Genomic DNA, 16,542 nt, shown 5'->3' with positions numbered 1-16,542 from the left:
GAGGCTGAAACATGAGCCTGACCCAGTGAGCTCATCGACAGGCGTGGACTTAGAAAATAACTGCGAAAAAGAAAAGAAAGAGTGCGAGAGATGGAATGTAGAAACAAAAGACAGGTTAGACAGCGCTAGACTCGGCTCCTGAGGGGTTAAGTTACAAGCAGCCAAAACATAAGGAAACACAAAGGTGCGTTGTGCTCATGAGCCTCATTCTCGGGACCGACGCCGCACGTCTCAGTGGGAGCTTCTTCTTTTGAGCTCAGGAGTTTCGCTCTCCCCTGCTGGAGTCGGTATCAAAAACATACGTAATTCCAGAAGGCTCCCGTTGCCCTTCTGACCTGCTGAGACTGAGAGGCTTCGGTAGAAGTAAGTGGCTTTCGCTTAAACATCTGAGCTTGGGTTGAAAGAGAAACATCTAGCTGATGCACTGGAGACTTTCGTAACGGAATTATCAAAACTAATTGTGCCAATTACGGAATATGTCATGGGAATGAAAAGTTAGCATGGAAACGGTTATGACAGGACTGCGTAATTCAGAATGATCTGATGCTGTTCATGTGGACAGGCTTTTTAAATTTTAATTCATTGCTGGATAACTGGATATACTTTTATGAATTATTTAGCCATCTTCATGTCTTTTTTCCAGAACACTGACTATTGTATACTGTAAAGCTTTCTACCAGCCAACACTTGTTTGGACATAACATACGTGTGTGTGATGTGTGAACCTGCTCAAGTGTTTATCCGTGTTGTGTGTGTGTAAGAATGTGTGATACAGTTTTAAAAAAGCTGAGATGAAACTTAAATACCAGAGTAAGTACATTATGAAGATTTCAAGAGTTTGAGGAAAATAAATGCTAGTTAAAAAAATGCATCAAAAATATCAGTTTTGCTAATAATTACACATGGAGTGTTTCAGCGCACATCTGGTGTAACTTTAAAGCGCTGCACCATTCATCGTCAAAGTGCAAGTTATTCAGTGAGGGAAAGTCACAAATGACAAGTTAACAAACAAACTATTATGATGCCATTCTATCTATGCTGCAAAGTGCATATGATGAGTCACATGTTATTTAAAACTACGACAAAAATAGAATAGTTAGAAACCAGGTTTAATGCTTGATATGATAATCTAGACTGCAGGGATCATCACTCCAACATTATATTCTGACGTTTTTGTTATTGCGACTGTGTTCCTATCAGCTCAACTGGTAAAGTGTAATGTAACGTGTGATGTGAATCTGCCATAAGGCATGAATGAAAATTTGCTAGACTTACACCTTATTCACCGTGTTCTAAACATCCTCCACTCTTTGAACGTTTATTAAATATTTTGGGGTCATTCTTAGCTCACAAATCCATACCACAGAATTCTGCAGACTTTGACCTAAAAAAGCTTTTTATCAACATGGGCTCAAGTGGATTTTGAGTGAAATAAATAAATGAATAAACTTACTTTCAGTCGCACTTTAGTTTAGGGTACATATTCACTATTAACTATGACTTTTGCCTCAATAACCCCCTAATTTACTGCTTATTAATAGTTAATATGGTAGCTGTAATGGTTTAGGTACTGGGTATTAAGGGATTTAGAATATTGTCATGGGAAATAAGGCATCAATATGTGCTTTATAAGTAATAATATAAACAGCCAATATGCGAGTAGTATGCAAGTTAATAAGAACTAGTTAATCGTGAGAACTGGTCCCCAAACTAAAATGTTACCTTACTTTCTTTAGTTATGTTGGATTACTAATTCAAGTTTTCAGACTGCAAAAAATAATTGTTGGTTTAACTTAAAAAAGTAAGTTACCTGGTTGCCTTTTATAATTTTGAGTTCACTGAAGTTAATACAATGAAGGTGATTGGTTTGATCAACAGAAACTCAAAATATTATGTTATCTGAACCACATTAATTATCTAAGTTGATTTGACAAAAGAAAAAAAAAGAAAAAATGTTTTGATAAACCATGAAAATATATTTTTTTTATAGTGCAGGACTGAACATTGATCTCAAAACATACTTGGATACTGATGGGCTTTGATTGAGTTTCCCTTAGAATTAACTTTACTTTTCTAGCCATTTTTCTTAATGACTTTTAATCAGTTGGTGTAGCAGTTCTCCTCAAGTTCTCACAGGTTTACCACAGGTGTAGTTCATCACATCGACTGAGTGTTTCATTAGCATTTTATGATTTAAACACTGAACATTATTTTTTAATTTTTTTTTAAGGTTTTTTTTTTTTTTTTTTTTTTTTTTTCACTCAATGTTTTATTATATCTGTGCACGGACATTCATTTATTTTTAAATATAGCTTAAGTGCCCATAACTTTTTGGGCCACTGAACACTATTTAATTCAAGTAAATCCAAGGCTTTAAATAAATAAATACATTATTTTACTGTGTGCTTTGATATGCTTTAAACTTGTGCATTACAGTACTTAATATGACATTTCAGCAGTTCATGAATCAGACGTGAAGCAGGACCTGGCCTGAAGGCACGGCTCAAATATGCAAAAGTTCAGAGGGCGATGTCTCATCGCAAAATGCCAGCACAAGCGCTTAACTGTTCTGAAGTCGCACCAGAAATAGTCTCCTACTTCTTTAGAGTCCCCCTTTCAAATACACCCTTAAGATCTCAAGATGACCGCAATCCCTCCCGCAAGAAAAGAAAAAACAAACACGGTTGAGAGAGGGCTAATGTAATTAAGCTAAAGCGTGGGGTAGGGCATTCATTTAATTAAGTCAGCTATGCTTGTTCCTCAACTACCATCAATCATTACAACTGACAGGTCATGTGGCGCTTGGTTTGTTATTCCTCTTAATGCTGAATCACAAAAAAATTAGCCGTTTTTTACAATTCAGAACATTTTGGCTGTATTATGTAGAGGAGAATAGGGACAGCTGTGTTTTTTTCTCACTTTTTTTTTTCAAGAGAAGAGAGATTGTGATGAATACGAGAGGTACATTTGCATATTACAAATGATTACTGTAACACCAAAGGAGAGAGATAAAAACAAACTATCATTAGTTTCAGTTAAACTAAAGAGTTGTTACTCCAATCAAAATAAAAAAGGCATTTTTTTTTTTGCTCCACAGACTGGATATCTCATATAATTCCTAAACAACGCAATGTTACTTTAAAAAGAAGCAATTTAATGAAAAGCATAGTCTGTGGCTTATTTTATAAAAGATTAATTATGACCTTAAAGTACTTCAAATTATAAACAATAATTTAAAACAAGTGATTCCATGATATCATGATAAAAAAAAAAATAAAAAATAAAAAAAAAGTAAAGCATATATCAATATTTGCTCTCAGAGAGATTTGTTGAGGCACTGTACGGACTTCAAGCTTGAATTGCTTGCAAAAATATATATGTACAAGGTCATGGGACATTATTAATCAAAATAAATTTTAATCACATTTTTATTTAATTGCCATAAATTGATGTGTTAAAATGATAGCCATATTATTATTATTTTTAGGGTGTCAACTGAAATAAAAAGTAATCAAAAAATAAAAAATAAAATAATTTGATGACTACATGAATTTGTTGGATCCTACCGTGGAATAGAATTAATAGTGTTTTTTTCCCACAAATCAATTGCACTGTTAAAAGAATAGTCCTAACAGCATTAACAATGACAGCATAATTTATTAATAAAGCTAAATAAAAAAAACAATAACATGAATAATTATTATTTCTTCATTTACATCACTACTGTTCTTTTTTCTGATGATTCCAAAAAAAAAAAAAAAAAAACAACAAAAAAACAACAACAACAACAACAACAACAACAACAACAAACAGTACAGTATGTTGAGTCTCTACACAGTAACACATCCTTATGAATAATATTGAAGAAAGTGAAGAAATATATGCCTCCCTGGTAAAAGTCATCAAGAGAGCTGAGAACGAGAGGGAATAGATAGAACATCAGGTTCAGACCAGTCAAATATTAGTCAGCGGGCATCAAGGGACAAGTTCTATAGCTGGGTCTGGTAAAAGATTGGAACATTCTGGCCAAACAACATAAATTATCTTCGGTTTCAACCCATGCACAGCCTTAGCCTTGAACAATCACTCTTTTCTCTCCCTTATTTATTGATATCTCCATTATTGCATTCTTTATATAGTCTTTTTCCAGTCGTTCTCTCTTTAAGATATAAGATCTGACGTGTATATTATGATATTCTGGAAAAGTTCCAACTGAAGTACCACATCTGCGGCCCTCACCTGTGCACTCTGGGTTTCATTTTAACTGGACAAATTACAATACCATACTCAGCTGATGACCTGGACGTGGTCAGGTCCATGGGCAAGCTGATCCTGTCGCCTCCCCTATGCCCTATGGAGCAGTGGAGTAGAGGGAACTGGCAAACTGCCCCAAAAGGAGGGTGGGGATGTGGGCCACTGCTGTTCTTGGCAACCTCTGCTCATGCTGACCAGCGGGAGTGCCGGTGAAAGCAGACTGAATTCTTCCCAGACACAATACACAGCCTCTCCTATGGGTCCGCAAGTTCTGAGGAACCTCTGTGACGAGATTCAGGGTGAAGACGGGGCATCTATCCCACCTTTCACTCTCTAATTAGACACTTCTTTTGTTTCATTTTTTCCTAGTACTTTTTTTCCCCCTTCAACAACTGCTTCACAGCAGGGTTTTGAGGTGTAACAACATACCACACGTTTCTCCTGGAAAAGAGTAGGCAGCTGTCGGAATAACAACCTCATCAAAGGATATGCCGTGTCAAAGGAGGGCTATTCATATATTTTTGTTGTTAGTCAAATCCAAGTGAAATAAGCAAAGGCAAAATAAGACCTAGCTTAGTGAGGGAATATTGTTTTGATCAAGGCTGAGGGAAAAGACAACCGCGTACCCAAGATGTTGTTCTCATATGGGCATATGGAGGATATTAAGGATTTTTTTGGGGTGTAGATTGACACTGAAACCCTTGTGAAACACGAGTCAAGATGACAGCAGCTTAAGGCCAGAGTCGGTCTTCCCACACATTGTTTCTGAGACACTTTATTTGTCTATCACCTAATAAAACACATGCACACTGTGCTGCATGACCACATGTTGGCCAAAATTGGCTTCTACGTATCTCATGGACTATGTTTGGAGGTACGGTTTGTATTTAAGAAGTTGACCGATAGAACCAGAACCCACTTCTTTGGTGCCAGTGAAGATGTAGGAGAAGAAACCACACAGAGATTGGATTACACTCCGGACTGTTGTGTCCATTTCGTTTGCTCCTGGTCTTAGGCTGAAGTTGTATTAGATTTAGTCTAGATTTCCACTTGTGGTGCAGACAGTCCTTTTTTTTCTGGCTTTATCCAGTTATGTCTGGGTTCAGCTCAGCATGACAAGGGCTGTGGGGCTCTAATGCACATCACTGATGCCACCTGCAGTTTGAACAGAACCGAGTGACTGGCCCGCTGTCAGAACCTACTTCACGGCAATGGGACACTAATTGAAAACAAATTTGGGTTTAAGCTCAGGCAGTTAACACAGCTTTGCAGAAATGTTCACACTGTGCTGACAGTCAAAAGGTTTGGATCCTGTTCTGTTGTTGTTAGACTCTGTTGTTGTTAGACTGTTAAAGGGAATGTCTATATTGGAAAATTGGTTTAGTCAGTGGACTTCAAACTTGTCAGGCCAAGTACCATGGCTGATCAAATCAAAATGACTACCACACCATTTTTTTTTATTTTTTCCCAACATTAAAACAAATTGACATCTCTGAGTGCATGGGACAATCTGTGAGAACGTATTATCCATATAGTCATAAGTATGATCATGGTACATCAAGTATTGGTGGCAACGCATTATAAGTAAAGTGAGTTATGTAATCAAATTACTTTTTTTTCTAGTAACAAATAAAGTAACACCTCACCTTTAAATTCACAACAAAATATCTGAAATACTTTTTCAAATAAGTAGGGGGGGGGATAAACAACCAAGTCCAGTCCTTGTGAGAAAAAGTAACACAAAAATAACGTAACACAACTTTGTATAAAAAGTAACCAAGTAATGCAATTAGTTACTTTTTTGGGGAATAACGCAATATTGCAATACATTTTTTTTTTTTTAAAGTAACTTTCCCCAACGGTAGGTACATCAGTCCCTTTACTAAATTTTTTTTATAGATTTATGGAAGATCAGGACAGCATCTACATTTCAAATTTGGAATTTTTTGCAAGAAAATACTATGTTAGTCTTTCTACTTCAAAACTTCACATTTAATTAATTGTGTTACTTGATGTTTGTAATGTAATAGCAATTTCTGAGTGATGATTGTTTCAAAAGAAGTGCCTACTGCATTTTTTTTTTCAACAAAACAAAACAAAAACAACAAAAAAAGTAACAATTACAAGTCAATCCAATGTAATACATGTATAGTTACAGTGTTAAATGTCTACTACACCTTTAAAAACCTAAATAAAATATCAAAATATATTTTGTAATTTAGGTCAGTGTACTCAATCTAAAAATGTCTAGAAGTGCCTGCAACTCATCTGTCAGATTGGTTGCATTATCAAAACTGTACTCAAAAGCAGGCCACTCTTTTAAGATTGCGACTGTTTGCCTATATTGAACGCCTAAATGCCACTCACAGATTTTTATTTTTAGTTTTCTAAAGTTCCAGAATCATGTCGTGTACCACCTGCAGAGTGGATTGCTCCACAGTTTGAGACCTCTGAGCTGTGTTATTAAGCATATTTGGTTGTTGACGTGCCAAGATCACTATCCTTCATGGTGTGGTCTCTCTTTTTCTCCTTGGTTTGTTTTCTTGAGAATGAGGCTTGCTGTGAAGAAGCGTTGTGGCAGCATTTGTTCAGCTGGGCCGTGGTAGGATCGTATAGCTTTGGCTGTGATCCTCTTTGGGATGGCAGGAGCTCCTTTCTGGATGTAGGCTTCAATTTCAGATCCTCAGCACATTGCCTTGCAATTGTTTCCTATTGCAATCTATTGTGGCAAAATGAAAGATTCCATGAGCAGAGAGTCAGTTTGTGTTGGCCCTGCACAATGTCGGTTGGTTTCAGGCGGCGTGGCAACAGTTAGATCTCCTATTCAATGTCACATTCAATCCTAAAAAGCTGTTACCACTTTCTTTCTTTTTTTTTTTTTTTTTTTTACCCAAACATATCAAGATGACAACTGCATAGAGCCAGTTCATTGTCTCTCGGGTATATAAACTTACCGACACCATACTACAACAACCAGCTTCAAAGAGCAGCACTGTTGCAGGCGACCTAGGATGACATTGTCCTGTCAAACAGATTGTTCTGCATGTGGACAAGAGTTCCATGTAGTTTTCTGAAATGGCTTCCTGCTGTGCCTGCATTCAGATTGTTCCTTGTTTAATTACAATTTGATTTAGAGTGTATTCTAAATGATAAGTAAATTTCTTAAACTGCTCAAAGAAAATATTTTTTTTAACAAAATTTCCAAAATTAAATTATTGTGACTGGCTAGAAAAGCCAGGGTCATTGTGACAAGATAGATTCTGACCGTTTTTGATCCAGACCTCTTTGCCAAATTTCGATAACACAGATGCCATGACAAATTACAAATTATGACTGTGAGGGTCAAGCATTCTCCATTTACGCACATGTAATGCGAACTCAGTAAAACTAAAGGGAATCCTGCTGCTGAACAAAATTCAAAATCACGGCTCCTGTGAACAAGTTCTTTACAATAGTAATAAAATCATGTTTTAGTTTTGAGTTCCACTAACTACTCTGAGAGAAAAACATCCTCAGAAAAACACTCTCTCTGATGCTTTTTTCATACTCCATATGCTGTGATGTCAAAAAGTCTTTGATGTTGTTCAAACTTCAGAGAGAAAATTAGCTAACATAAACAGAAAAAGACAAACTTGCAAAGCTCCCAGCCTACACAAGTCTGTAAACGTACAGAGAGATCTGCCATGTGCAGATTTAACGTTTAGATCAATTTAACTGGACATTTGCCCTTAAAATCACACTGGCATTCCATATCTTCTCAAATACAAGATGTGAATCTATATTTGCTTCAAGAGTCTGTGTGGAAATTACTTCTAGTAACATAGCAACCGCGACAGACAAAGACTCAGTTTATCTGCTAATTAAGCCGCAAATTATAATTTTGGACTCAGAAATGCAAGGCGCATGACATTTTCCTTCAAATGAAGTATCATACATACAAAACATACAGCATATATTATATATAATTTATTGATTTATTTATTGATTGATTGATTGATTGGTTGATTGATTGATTGATTGATTGGAATCTTTAGTGACCTCACAATACCAAAACTATTCTTGTTCTACTTTATTTTTTCCCTTATTAATTAATTAATGAATTAGATTAAAAACAAAAATTCATTAAAACAATTACAACAACACAACAAAATTACAAAAAAACAAAAAACAAACAAACAAACAAAAAAAAATTTAAATGTAACTGGAAATATAAAAATAAAAGCTAATTCAAAATATTAATAAATACCATTATAGTAGAAAGCACCCATCTTTTAATATTTATACTTTCCTTTTTAGTTATTTCTCTGGCAATACCCTTACTACAAGCTTCAAGCCTCGGTGAATGGATACACAAATGGACACACATATACAGAATAGGAGTCAACTGTAAATAAGAAGAGGTGCGAAGGGTTTAAGACTTACTGTACTTACTTACAGACTTAAATACTGTATAACGGTATAGTGGAAACTGTAAAAAAGCCTCCATTTAAATGACCTGAGGCTGAGGAACACCTACACTCTCACACACACACACACACACACACACACACACACACACACACACACACACACACACACACACACACACACACACACACACACACACACACAGGAGGCTTGTGTATATTGAGCTTTTTGGCTGAAAAATAACCAAAGGCTAAAGGAAATAAAAAGATGCCTTTACTGGCTTGTGGGGGAGGACGTGAAAAGGAAAACTTTTCAAGGGACGGGCCAAAAATGAGCTGCTCTGAGGGAATATCTCAGCACTAATATTTGTAGGGAACACCAGTAGAAGCACTAATGTTTTTGTGCACGTTGTGAACCAGCCTTTCATACTTTCGTCTCTGTGCTGCCGTCTTTAATCATAAAAAAACATGGAAAAGAGAAGAAAAACTATGACAAAAGAACACTATGTCTTGATTTAAAAGAAAAAATAAAATAAATAAATAAATAAATAAAAAAATCTGACTGCTACTGAAATGCTGTACTGTATATATATATATATATATATATATATATATATATATATATATATATATATATATATATATATATATATATATATAATTTTTTTTTTTTTTTTTTTTTGTTTAAATCAAGAAATAAAATAAAAAAGAACTATTACAGCCTTAAGTCTTAGGACTTAGGACATAAGATTTACCGAGAGAAGGCATTGCAAAAGTTGCCTTATAGCCTAAGTCTTAAGCCTTAAGGCTATAAGGCAGCTTTTGCAATGCCTTCTCTCGGCAAATCTTATGTATATAGTTCTGGTAAAATGTGATTATTCATAAATATATTTCAGTTAATAATAGTTTCAAGAAAACCGTATCTTGTATTCTATTACTACAACTAATATATTCATCTTTCACCAAAACCCACCGCAGAAGACACCACATTTTGCCCTCAGGGATGGAATTAGTGAAATCTTGCTCTGCCATTCCAGCACCATGAAGTATATCATGTGATTTACGATTCCCTGACACACGCTTTTCAAATGAAAGGATCTTTGCCTATTCAAAAGAAATATGCTACACAACCCCTGAAATTGTGGATGTTACTGCTGCCAAGTCACCCACATATGTATAAATGTGCTCTAATTCATTTCAGGTTTATCCACGCATTTGCATTGTGCGCAGGCTTTAGCAACACAGCAGACACAAAATGTTTCAAATGATTGTCAAATGTTTAAGCAAGGGCTTTGAAAAGAAAAGTGGGTGTTTGAGTGTATGACAGACAGTTGGAATAACAATCAAATGCATCTCAGGTTTACAGAGGCTGAAGCCAAGAACTGATCTTATCATTTAGTTAACAAGCTAACAGACGCATGTGTTTTTTTTTTTGTTTTTTTTTTGTTTTTTTAGAACAATTGAAGAAACATAATCTGAAGGTCAAATGGCTGCTATTTAGCACAACAATATAAAGAATTAGGCCTCTCTTTCAAATGTGTACAGTACAGCATTTCAGTAGCAGTCAGATAATTAAGGAGGGTGACCAGATGTCCTCATTTTCTGTGGACAGTTTTAATGTGCTAAACATTGCATTTTTGTCTAAGACGACATAGCATTATTGCACAGAGCATACAATTTCAATAAGAAACTCATTGACCAGACTTTAACCCTATGTCTGAGGTTCTTAGGTTCATTTAGGCTGTCATCTATCGGTCAAGAAGCCATTTACACTGGCAGAATGCAAAGACAGAACATGATATACAAAAGAGTCAAAATAGTTTTTGCTTACCAGTTTTGGTTTCTCTTTATTGTACTACAGTAGATCCATTGAGTAATAATTCAGTAGAATTTTGACTGATTGCTTGCTTGATTGATTGGTTGCTTGCTTGAAAGAAAGAAAGAAAGAAAGAAAGAAAGAAAGAAAGAAAGAAAGAAAGAAAGAAAGAAAGAAAGAAAGAAAGAAAGAAAGAAAGAAAGAAAGAAAGAAAGAAAGAAAGAAAGAAAGAAAGAAAGAAAGAAAGAAAGAAAGAAAGAAAGAAAGAAAGAAAGAAAGAAAGAAAGAAAGAAAGAAAGAAAGAAAGAAAGAAAGAAAGATGTTCAGAATGATTTTCTGAAGGATCATGTGACACTGAAGACTGGAGTAATTAAGCTGAAAATTCAGCTTTGACTAACACAAGAATAAATAACTTTTAAAACATATATTAAAATGGAAAACAGTTAAACTTTGATCATATTTCACAATCCACAAAACCAGAAAGCCACCTATTTTTTTCTACATTAATTAAAACATAAATCACATGTTAGTGTGGAAGGTACTAAATGGGGGAATTTTTAATTATTTGAAAAGAATCACAATTTGGCCTTAACAAACGTACAATATTTAATGAACAGATATTAAAGTTAAATCATTGTCCACACCACATTAAATTGAAAGCATCGTTAAAAAAAAAAAAAAAAAAAATCTCGTCAGTAAACGGCCACTGTTATGATTTTCTAAGGTCATTGAGTTGGAAACACAATCAATGCCCACTCGCTATTGCACATGAGCAACTGTTTTGAAAACATTATTCATATAAAACCGTCATTTACAGACAAAGCATTGTGAAATAATTTACTTACACTTTGTGATGAAGCAGTCAGATCGAATACTGTTGGCTGATTTTTTTTTTTTTTTTTTTTGAAAACTCTCCATCACACTATGATTTGATTACAAAACAAAATGCTACTAACAAACATATAATCCTCAGACACAATCCAGGATGGTATTAAAATAAATAAATAATCCACTTGTTTCCAATGCTGGTATCCTTCTGAAATCTGTATAGAGACCCAAAAGAGTTGTTTAAACTGGATACATTAAAGCAAACATTCTTTCACTCTTCCATTTGTCCTGTTGTCATCAGACTCAAGTGCGTAGAGTATGTCAGAACCTGAATGCACATCTGTATACTATGTCCAGTGTAGACGGCGTCAGTGATTATAATGGGTTCTATTTGCTTTTGACGTAACGCTCACATCCAGTGTAGGCAAATGTAAGCCGTTTAAGGGACTGAATGCAAGTGGGTAGGGCCTATTTTGCAATGATGTATGAATATTCGGCGATGTCTTGCGCTGGAGGCAGTCATATACAAATTTATTTGCCCGTGTGACATCACAGATCCCGCAAGAACAAAACTTGATTAAAAAAATGCTTTATTTATAATGAGCAGTGTTGGGGTTAATGTATCACAAGTAAATGTGCTTTGTCCAAGTAACTAGTAAAGTAACATTACTTTTCCAATTTACAACAAAATATCTAAGTTACTTTTTCAAATAAGTAACACAAGTTACTTTTTCACATTTATTGACTGACAGCTCTCCCGTCCCCATGTTGAGAGCAATAAAGTGCAGATGTGTATGCTGTGTGAACTTGATGGTTATTGTAGTTCTGGTCTAAATGTGAACATGCATTTACTCATCTCACTTGCACAAAAACATTCAGTATTCCTCAAAATGAATAAAACAGAAATGCAATCTCAGAATTTTATGCAAACCTGTAATAATTAACTATATTAAATTACACAAATATACTTTATGTATTTAATCTCACTTTATTAACCAATGCCTTTGCTGCTGATCTTCAATGTTCTAATTCAACCATATTAAGCAAAATAAGCAAACATTACTTTATATTAGATTTAAATATAAGAATGTTAAACTTCCTTCTTCTGTATCCTATTCTTCTTTAATCCGGAATGGCAGCACAGCAGAAAGGTTTGTTTGAGCTGCGCACTCTACTCTACAGGTGCAAATATGCATTTCCTTCAGCCTGAGGCTTATTCATTTCACTTTTGGTGAGAAAGGGCCTTTACATTTGTCAAAAATAGAACTTTTTTTGTTGTTATTAAAAAAAACAAACAAGTAAGCCCAGCCCAGGTGAGAAAAAGTAATGCAAAAGAAATGTAACACATTACTTTTCATAAAAAAGTAACTAAGTAATGCAATTAAATACTTTTTAAAGGGTAACACAATATTGTAATGCATTACTTTTAAAAGTAACTTTCCCCATCACTGATAATGAGGAGGATAAGCTATGAAACTTGTAGGAAGTTTTAATGGTACAAAGACCTCTTAGATGTCAAAAGATCCAGGCAAATTTGATGTCATGATCCCTTTAATTCACTGACCATATCAGTGGAAGTTTAAAATGTAATACTGACCAATGAACATAAAAAAAAATAAAAAAAATAAATAAATAAAAAAATTAAAAAATCCCTGTTTGTCATTTCAGAAATCTGGTCACCTTATATTGAGTAACAGATAGGCTGGTAATGTGCCGCTTTCACCGGCATTGTGCTATTAAAGCAATTATCGCCCGACTGCTGAATCAAGTCCTGCTTGGCCCATCAGTCTGCATCCCAGTCAAGGCAGGTCACCTCTGCTAAGGTCAGAGAGTGTTGGCCAGTGAGTAATGGTGCAATTGGTCTTTCTGCTGCATGAGTGGAAATGCTGAGCTATGCTGTGCTCAAAAAAAAAAATGGCTGCATTGACAAGACCAAAAGAACATAATTGCTGGGAAGTGGAGGAGTGTGTGTCTGTGTGTGTGAGGTGCGGGAAGAGTTACCTGAAACTGCACTGTTTGTAATTAAATGCTGTCAAAAGGCTTTTATTTTCACCAGGATTTAGCATAAGAGATTAGCCTGTTAAGAAGAGAGCGAGATTGTTTTCTCTCGCCCAAAGCCACGGCTAGCCAAGATAAACCCAGCTGAGGAGAGTGACGGCTTCCTCCCGCCTTTCTCCCGTCGCCCTGACGATCGGGGCAGAGCTCGGCTTGACTGGACGTTCTCGTATTCCACGCCGGAGGAATAATAACAATGACTTTCAGGCCGTGTCACTTAAAGCGCCCTGATTAGAGCCGAGAAGAGCTGTGCTGGTGTCAGCAGTGCTGTTATGCCTGCAGGGCTGTAAGTGTGAGAGTTTGTGTGTCTGTGTACAGAACGAATAAAGGGCCCCATTGATAAGAACAAGTTCTTCTTGTTAACCTATCAGTTCAACTGGCCTGAAGCCAGTGCAGGCAGTCTCGAGGCATGTTCTCACATCGAGAGCAGTTACTGAAACATTACTGCTCGCATCTTGGTGGCCTAATATTACACGGTGGAGTCTGACACGTCGACACACTCCAGGTTTGGTCCAGTGTGTCATCTAAGAGACATTAATCAACTAACTATGATTGCAAACTATTCTCTTTTAATGGATATATAAACAAACATACACACTGTAATAAAAAAAATAAAAAAAGTATATTTTATATATATATATATATATATATATATATATATATATATATATATATATTTCAATCATGACAACTCTCGGAGTGAATAGATTCAACCAGCATTTTATTAGCATGGAGCATGGAATGTACATAGGCTTGATTTTGGCGGACGAGATCTGCTTACGCTGCTGCTGCTGCTGCTGCTGCTGAGCAAATACATAATTGTTCAGCTTAGTCAAATACAAGAAAGGAAAAGCTGCTGCAAAATGATAGAACCCCCGTAGCAGATCTCTACAGGTGGCGCTGGGGAGGAGGTGGGATTAGGAGTTCTCATATTGTGCGGCGTGCTGATCGCAGCTAGGATACGGTATAAATAAAGCCACGTAAATGAGGAAGTACCTCCGATTGGTTGGTGTCGCAGTACTAAAAGAACCAGAGTTTCATGACTGAACTTGTATATATATCAATTGTTTTTTTTTCTTTTGTCAAATCAACTTAAATAATTACTCTGTTTTTTTTTTTTTTGTTTTTTTTTTTGTAAATGAACTCAAAATTTTAAGGCAACCAGTTAACTTACTTTTTTTTTTTTTTTTAAGTTAAACCAATATATTTATATATTGTATTTATTTATTTTTTGTACAGTGCAAATAACTTGCAAAAAATCCCCCTTATTTTAAACTGTTCAGAGTTCAGTTTGCCCATAAGAGAGAGAGAGAGAGAGCGAGAGAGAGAGAGATGATTAGGAGCAGGACTGCAAACTATTCTCATTTCACATGAATAAAACAACAAATAAACAAACTAAGCCTAAAAACATTCTCTCCCCTCATTTTTGAACTGTCTGTAGATCACTTTTCCCTTGAGAAATACCATTGCTTTCCTTGTGGAAACGTGATACTCTCAGAATGAAATGAAATGGAATGATTTTACAGACTCAGGGGTCATTTACACGACACCATTTTCAACAAAAACCTGAAGACTTGTCCGTTTTGGCAGTTTATTTAAACGACAAAAGCATTTCGGCAGCCTGAATATGCAAAATTTTGAAAACAGGTTTCAAAGTGCAAGTTTTTTAGAATGATACTACTATTGTCTCCATGTAAATTACAAAAACATAAATTTGTGAAAACGGTTATCTTATTTTGCATATTATGTGTTCAGTCTATAGGCAGATCCGTGTGAATGGAGATAGATAGATAGATAGATAGATAGATAGATAGATAGATAGATAGATAGATAGATAGATAGATAGATAGATAGATAGATAGATAGATAGATAGATAGATAGATAGATAGATAGATAGATAGATAGATAGATAGATAGATAGATAGATAGATAGATAGATAGATAGATAGATAGATAGATAGATAGATAGATAGATAGATAGATAGATAGATAGATAGATAGATAGAGATCACTTTGATCTGGAGTTCAATTTGTCTGTGAGAAACTCATCTTCCTTGAGGAAATTTGATACTCTAAGAAAAAAAAAAAAAAAAAAAAAACTTGATTAAATGGTTTACATAAGCAAGGAGATTTTTGCGATTCCTTACATTCTTTTGTTTTTTGTTGTCAGATTTTCTCATAACACAAAAACAACAGTGTGTGTGTGTGTGTGTGTGCTTTTGTTTATATTACATTGTGGGGACTAAATGTCCCCATGATGTAATATAAACCTGAGTTCACCTACATCGTGGGGACCAGCCAGCGGTCCCCACAATGTAAATGGGTTTATAAATCATATAGAATGAGTTTTTGTGAAAAAGTAAAAGTTTGCACAGTTTCCTGTGAGGGTTAGGTTTAGGGGTAGGGGCAGGGTAGGGGGATAGAATGTACAGTTTGTTCAGTGTAAAATGCATTGAAGTCTATGGAAAGTCCCCACAATTCACAAAAACAAACATGTGTGTGTGTGTGTGTGTGTTCTTGTATGGTTTATGAGGACATAAATGTGTATAATGGCATGGGTATTACAACGTAAACATGAGGTGCATCCCAATTCGCGTACTTATGCACTATTCTATAACGTTTTTAAGTATAAATAGTGTGATTAGTGCTTTCACACAGAAAATTCCAAAAAGAAAAAGTACACTTTAAATACCCGGATGATGCACTAAATTAACGGAAAAAAGAGAGGATCGGACTCCGTTGTTAAATGACAAAATAACCTTATATAATTCACGCACTACATGGATGAGTGCATAGTGCACAAGTACATAGTGTATAAGTGTGTAGTGTATAGTGCGTCATTTGGGACGTAAATGGCTTAAGAACAACAGTGTTTTGTTTTGTTTTTTTTATTAAAAAAATGCAGTTTCTTGTGATGGGTAGGTTTAGGGGTAGGGGTAGTGCGGTGTATAGAAACCATTACGTCTATGGAGAGTCCCCGTAAACCACATATACAAGTATGTTTGCGTGTGTGTGTGCACTGAGTATCTGTTTTTACAATGGTTGAAACCGAGAGTGGCAGGGAATTTTGACAGCACAGCACCATTTAAATCTCTCTCTACAAACCACCTAATTAATCAAACAATCTCTCTGCACAACGACCTCCCAGTGGAGAATGTTTTTGGCAGATTTGAAAAACCGTG

The 16,542-nt window shown here is 35.4% G+C and overlaps 1 protein-coding gene across 1 annotated transcript in view; it reads left to right on the top strand.

Moving 5' to 3' along the window:
* Positions 1-277: 277 nt before the first annotated feature.
* Positions 278-16,542, top strand: part of flrt2 (fibronectin leucine rich transmembrane protein 2) — a 43,421-nt gene continuing 27,156 nt past the window's right edge. Inside the window, exon 1 of the mRNA XM_067384745.1 lies at positions 278-363. The gene's annotated coding sequence lies outside the window, so the exon portion shown is untranslated. The remainder of the gene's footprint in view (positions 364-16,542) is intronic.

The sequence above is a fragment of the Chanodichthys erythropterus genome, chromosome 4, assembly GCF_024489055.1.
Source record: "Chanodichthys erythropterus isolate Z2021 chromosome 4, ASM2448905v1, whole genome shotgun sequence".
Lineage (NCBI taxonomy): Eukaryota > Metazoa > Chordata > Actinopteri > Cypriniformes > Xenocyprididae > Chanodichthys > Chanodichthys erythropterus.
The sequence above is the reverse complement of the archived record's forward strand: the minus strand, read 5'-3'. Positions and strand labels throughout refer to the sequence as shown.